This window comes from Amphiura filiformis, chromosome 13 (assembly GCF_039555335.1).
Source record: "Amphiura filiformis chromosome 13, Afil_fr2py, whole genome shotgun sequence".
In the NCBI taxonomy this organism is placed as follows: Eukaryota; Metazoa; Echinodermata; class Ophiuroidea; order Amphilepidida; family Amphiuridae; genus Amphiura; species Amphiura filiformis.
Window position 1 is genome coordinate 60824676 of NC_092640.1, and position 7295 is coordinate 60831970.

Genomic DNA, 7295 nt, shown 5'->3' on the forward strand with positions numbered 1-7295 from the left:
GTTTTGGGACACTTTGACCTCTAACATATCGGGAAAATTGACGTAATTATTATTAATTTTCTTATTATTGTCATAGTGTTGATCATTAAAAATACTCAATAACTCATTTATAGAATACAAATATTTTTTATATTTGTTTTAATTATTGTAAAATATTTTAAATTATATTTTGTACGTACAAAAACCCAATATTTCTGAATTTTCTGAAAGGTCAAAGGACAAAGTGTCCCAAAACTGCAAAAACTGTCCTACAATGCATTGCAAACTTCAATGCCGATTTGTTGGGCGATTACCGATATTAGCCTCTTTCTCCAGCCGTTTAAAATACTTCACGGTCTTTCCGTGAATACAAGTGAGTTGATGCAAATTTTTTTACAAGTCATCCAAATTCGATTTTTTTTTTTAAAATTGAAGACAAATAATGAAAAACGGGGTCATTCATGAGAGATAGTCAGAAATTTGTTCAAAATTCTAGAAAAAGGGCGTTAAAAGGGTCGAACCTGGAAACTTAAACAAAACAAGATGATTTTACCCCAATGGTCATAATATTTTGTCTCCTGGTTCACACCAAAATCCTGTGAGCAGATCCTGATGATTTTGAAAGGGTAAACTTTTTACCAGGGGGATTGTGAAAAGTGGACTTTTTTCCAAAATGTTTGACCTTTTTTTTTGACCAAAAAAATCATAAAAACTTGGATTTTTTTGCTTGCTACGCTCGCAATTTGTGATATTTTGGGATTTTCTTGTTATACTTTTACAAATTTGCCCCCCTCCCCCTGCGTACGGGCCTGCCTGTAAACCAGGCTCTACATGTGATAACCTCGTTGTTAAGGGGTGTGGTTTTGATCGTTTTTGGAAATTCGTAATATAGGCCCCTAATACACATTTTATGGCAAATGATTAAAAATTGATATGTTTGATATTAGGCCTAACAGTCCTCGAAGTAAACTTTCTAAATATAATAAAAGAAAAGTGTTAGGTAATTTCAAAAAATATTCAAAATATTCAAACATATTATTGTAAAAACTATATAGATATCTAGCGTATTAAAGCATTGTATGAAGGGGTCCGGTGATCATTTTGTAATTGTGTTTGCTTTTCTCCTCCCACCGGACCAGTCGGCGTACCCGTGTGGCGTAGCGTCATAGGCACGGGGGCACGTGCCCCCCCCCATCGATTTGAAAATGTTTTTAATCCCATAGGAAAAGTGCCGAAAAACGGCTTGTCCCTCCGCAATCAGACCCGTTGTCCCCCCAATCATGGTTTTTATATTTAACAGTCCTCGAAGTAAACTTTCTAAATCTAATGAAAAGAAAAGCGTTAATTATTCAAAAAAATATTATTGTAAAAACTAGATTATAGGGGAGAGCGGGGAGTGTTCACAAAAAAGGTTTAAACATTGCATAACAATAACATATTAAATGCAAACATTTAGAATACAGGGCATTCATTCTCTTCTGGGGAGTCACTAAATTTGTTGCATGGGTCGGGTCAGGGTTATGTAGTGATCCCAAGTGAGCTTTAATAAACGTATCATGTTTACAACTTCGGGGAGATTACCGTATGTATTAGGACATAAAGGGTGGTATGAGTTATACCACATAACTTGAAAAACATGCTTTTTAGTAGTTTTACCTTGTTTAATGGTAGGCCTATAATTATAGATATTTTGTATAACAGGCTGATGGGGCAGGTCCGCCCTCCAGTTTGGGGTGGCCGCCTGGGGAAGATTTTGGACGAACATGCCCCATCCTCAAAAGGGCGAACGTGCCCCTTGTGCACATTTTGTGTATTTTCTTCAGGGTATGCAAAATACAAATCGAATAAGGAGTTTATAGCATTAAATCATTGACAAATCCCATATATTCCCAATATAGATTTCCATTAAAACCATCTGTTTTTATGTATCAATGATAATACAACCCCGGGGGCACTTCAACTTTGAAGGTGACGCGTATGTAGGGCTGTTAAGACCCCCTTTTTCAGCATCGCTGTCACCCAAAGACCCCATATTTTTTTACGAACACATGCTGTGTCCCGGATCTGTCACCCGAAGACCCCCGTATTTTTCCATTTGATCTGTCACCCAAAGACCCTTACAAGTTCAATTTGAGTAGCAACATTCATTTATCACTGATTTTGTTACTTATTTTGAAAAAACAATGAAATTTGAAGCCATTTAGAACTAAAAATTCAATTTTTGAGGTTTCTCTCAGTGGTGCTTTTTCGGTTCACACCCAAAGATTTCGTTTCAAAAAAAGGTCATGTTCTCACCCAATGACCCCATATTTTTTACATTTTGCTCTCACCGAATGCCCCTTAGTGCGAAAGTGCCAGCCCTACACCTATATCCATTTCAAATTGAAGTGCCCCCCGGAATACAACATTATTAATGCAAGAACAAATTACATTTTGGTGTAATATAATTTTGTGTTTTGGCTGCGGTTCGATGAACACGTCCCTATATCGCGTATATATATGAGAAGTTTATAATGACCTATACCCCTACTTTTGCCATCACAAAATTACCCGATAGCCGTAGTGCTGAGAAACAAGGGGTTGGCGAACCTGCCCCTAGGGCGAGCACTCCCCGCTCTCCCCTAATAGCATAAACATATTGTACGAAGATGGGGTTCAGTGGTCGGTTTTTCTCCTCCATCCGACTCAAGTAGCCTACAGGAAGTTGTTCTTTTTGACTAGAATAGAAATGGATGTGACTCATGCAGCTGGTCGGGCAGCTGGTCCAGACCCCGGATCCAGACCTGCTTATATCTAGGGGGAGAGGGGGGTTGAAAAATGGGGATCAATGTTCTTTGCCGCACATCCCTGTACTCACATTCTGTGAGTGCAGTTTACCCCCACCCACTCCTCCTAGCTCTTCTTCATTCTTTCAATAATGCTGTTTTATGATGAACCGGGCACCACGGGGGGGCACTCCCTATCTGAAATGGCAGGGATGTGCCTCAGCCATGTTAAAAGTAGGGGGCATTCAGGTAAAATGTACAATTACAAAAATATGGGGTCATTCAGTACACAACCTGAATAAAAATGGGGTCATTCGGTATGAAACTTTGAAAAAAGGATGGTCATTGGGGTAACAAAAAGTAAAATGGGAGTCATTGAGTACAGGATTGCCAAAAGAGTATCATTTAAGTACACATAAATAAGTGCCAAACTGCGTAAAAACAACTTGACCACCTTGGAAATGTGAAAAATCTCATTATTTCTGGAGGAGAAAACAAATACCACCTGACCCATTCCATGTCAACTCCAGGGATGTGCACCGCAGCACCTCTTCAATTTTTTCTTTTTCTGTGTGGTGGTAGATATTGATGAGAAAGTAAAATTCCGAAAATTTGACTTCATACTCCATTTCGTTTTCCCGTGGCATCAATTTGAAATTTAGGGGGTCAGCGTAAAAATGTGTTGCATTCTCAGAGACAACGTTTGGAGGTCCATAAATGTATAATGACCATTTACAACTTATGAGAATGCAAACCTTCTGATGTGTTACTTATTTGAGTCCCAAAGCCAATATCTCTCAGAAATGTTGTCCAAGGACATGTTTTCAACATACCTAAAAGTTGATGGTGGATCAAAATGCCTTGACATTGGTTTTCAGGGGGGGTCAAAATGTACAAAATGTACAATTGGGGTTTTGTCCATTTTTGCCAGTCATATCTCAGCTAAAAACATTACTCTAATAGGTTCAATATTGGCCTTAAGAGTAATGTCCTACCAAAGGGCTCTGACTGGCAAAAAATGGACAATATAATTATTTTTTACTTTTGGAGTTTTGACCCCCAAAGTTGGTCCTGGATGGACGAAGTTGCATTTTGAGGGCCCTATATCTTTTAAAGTAAAGGAGTTACAAGATTTTTGATGCCAGATTTGAAGTCTACACAAATAAGTACCCCAGGATACATACTTTTCAAAGTTGTAAATGGTTCCCTTTATACATTTATGGATCTCCAAACATCGTCTTTCGCGTTGCGACACATTTTTTATGCTTACCCCTCTAAATTTCAAATTGATGCCACGGGAAAACGAAATGGAGTATGAAGCTCAAATTTTCGGGATTTTACTTTCTCGTCAATATCTACCACCACACAGAAAAAGAAAAAAAAAATTGAAGAGGTGCTGCGGTGCACATCCCTGGAGTTGACATGGAATGGGCCACCTAAATTTGGGAATTAAAAGGGGGGTCATTGGGTATAGCAGGAAATAGAAAAAGGGGGTCATTGAGTACATGGATTTTTTAAAAGGGGGTCATTGGGTAATAGGTAGGACCATAACACAAAAAGGGGGTCATTGGGTACAAGCCGGTTTGAAAAAGGGGTCATTCCCGAGGCACATGATGCGTATCCACTATGGAAGTGCCCCACCCCCCCGGGCCGGGCACAGAATTTACGTGTAGAATTTCTTTTCACCCCCACACTGCTTAGCACGTGCAGATATTATTAATAGGTAGTGTATGTGCGACGTCCGTGATTCGTAAGTCACGCGTCACGTAAAGCCGTTGTCCCGTGATTCGACCTTGAGAAGGGGCCATCCCGGTTCTGACATCTGCAAGCACGTGCACCGTCTCTAGGTTCCAGGGTGTGGTTCCAGAGTCCTTCTCGCTTGGCCCTAATAAGGTGTTGCGAAGTATTTTTAAAAAAAAAAAGGGGGGGTACGGTGAAGTGTGCGTCAGTGTACGTATGCGACTATCTATGCGGTGCTCCTTTGTTAAAAGGGAAATCCCTCTAGCATCGTGGTTACATTCCGAGTTATAATTTTAGGAAAAACAGGGACAATGTGGCTTCAAGTAGTATTTAAAGGAAATACTTGCTTAGGGTGTTCAAAATAAATGTGTTACTTGCTTTATAGGGGTAAAACAATCGCCATACTTGTTTAGGGTAGTAAATTACACTTGTTTTACTTGTTTAGGGGTGTATTTTCAGTCCAGTGGTCCCCGGGAGTATACAGGACATTAATTCTCTTCTGGGGAGTCACTAAATTTATTGCAGGGGTCGGGGCAGGGTTAAATGTAGGCTAGAGGTTCAAAGTGAGCTTAAACATAATTATTTGTTTACAACTTCGAGAGGGGGGGGGGGTTATGGATTAGGACATAAACGGTGGTATGAGTAATACTGATACCACATAACTCTAAAACTCTGATCGTCGTAAATATCGTATCTGTCTCAATGTTTTTAAATGTCTTGGGGGTAGGCCTACCAGCCCTGTGCAATATTTTCACCAAGTGTATTGATGCTTATAGCAATTATACTCTCAGATCCGCCGACCTCTGGGAATCTGGTTATAAATAAGATGCGCACTGAGACTGGCAAGAGAACTTTCCTGTTCAGGGGGGCTAAGGCCTGGAATGATCTTCCCCGAAACATTAAAAATCCCCTTCCTGTCAATGCAAATGTCTTCAAGAACATATTATACTAACTTGCAATAATATCTCTTTTATGCAGGACATTGTAAATGTAAAAATCACATGTTATTTAAATTTCTTGTATAGTATGTGTATAATTTATATGATATTATTTTTATGACTTTTATGTATATTTTTAAATACATGTTTGTTTGATTGTATGGACCAAACCCCTGGCAAAATAGGGGAGATTTACCCCCCACCCATGCCGGGATATATATGCCAATGCCAATAGATCTACTTTTGATGAGAAAATTTATAGGTGTGCGCTTTGGAGGTGGGGTGGACATGTACTTATATGTGGTGAGGAGTGAGAGGTTTGTGTGTGTAGCATGTGGCAGTGGCGTTGATTTCTTTTTTTTTTGACATTGGGGGGGGGGGGTAGGAAAAAGAACAACACAACTGGTACCTTAATTCTTTTGCTTACTGTATTTACTGCAAATCAAAATATTATACTAGACTAGCTGTGCATTAGCCTTTGAAAGGTTTAACAATTGCTCAGGGGACAAGTGCTGTTGTAATTAGTCAGTTCTGTATAAGGCCAAGTAAAAATAAAACATATTTCACGTCCGGGTTTTCAAAAAAAAAAAAAAGGAGGAAGATTGATGTAAATACCCATACTTATAGAGCTGTTTCAGCGTACATACAATAATGCCTGGAAAAAGAAGTCCCTTTTTTTATTTGTTGTTCTGAGAGTTACGCCCCTCTAATGATCACAAACCTTCCTAAAATGTTTCTTGTATCTTAACAAGGCTAGAAAGCATCCCAACTTCCTAGACATATTTTTTGAAAAGTTATAACTGAATTTCAAAAAATAAAAATATATTTCAGGAAACCTCAAAAAAGGTAGCGGGAGGGGACGTGAAAGTGAAACATTATTTTTTTTATTTGGCCTATATAGCCAAGATACCAAGTAATAAATAGCCTAATTGTCCAAAACAACTTTCTATTTGCAGGCCCTGCAATACACTGAGCCTCACACGAACTTCTCTGTAATATTGGTTTGTCAAGTTAATATTGTATGGTATGCGCATAGTGTACAATCACCAGATTCAACTTCATAGGACCAATCAATAATCCTTGTATGAATTGTGAAATGTGAATTGGGTTCAATAACAATAGACTCTCAAGTGCATGTCCTGTCTCCTTCTCCAATTTGGCCCGAAACAGACATGCTGCATGGTTATACCAGAGAGTACGGTATAATGAGAAAATTATCTTCTCTGGTCTCTGGGTCTCTGGTCTGGGTCTCTGTATTCACCAAGCCGGCCATGCCGGGTGGTCATGCAGAAAGTAGAGAATTGCAAAATATTTAATTAATTTATTAATATTTTGGATTTTCTCTTTTAAAATAACTTTTAATGACTTACATTTGCTACTTTCTGACTTTGATCATATCAACTATAATGATGAATGAACAACGAACATGCAGTACCATTTATACTTATGAATAAAATCAAACATAGTTGTAAAATAATTAAATGCATGTTCCTTTTCAAAACAGGTTGATGTAGGTTAATTGCGACCACTTGTTTTAGAATTAAGAAAATAATAGATAATTAATAATATATCTATTTTGCCAGGGGGGATGGTCCATACAATCATCCCCCAATGTTGACGCCTGATAGTGGTTTTCTGACCAAATTAACGTCATATTTGCCCATTTTATTCCCCAAAGTGCAAATTTTCGTTAATCTACTTTTACACCATATTTCATCAGTTTAGCTTCAAAATAGCAAAAATTTTCGCACGCTTCGAAGAGCGCATTTATATCATAAACTAATTCTGTCGCCAAAGGGTGCTGGATTGACTATACTTCAAGATTTTTTTCCAACTTCATCCCCCCAATTTCAAAAAGAAATCTACGCCACTG

General features: G+C 38.5%; 1 long non-coding RNA gene across 1 annotated transcript in view; it reads right to left on the bottom strand.

Annotated features, from left to right (window-relative positions):
- Positions 1-7295, bottom strand: part of LOC140167351 (uncharacterized) — a 52231-nt gene that overhangs the window by 19306 nt on the left and 25630 nt on the right. The window lies entirely within an intron of this gene.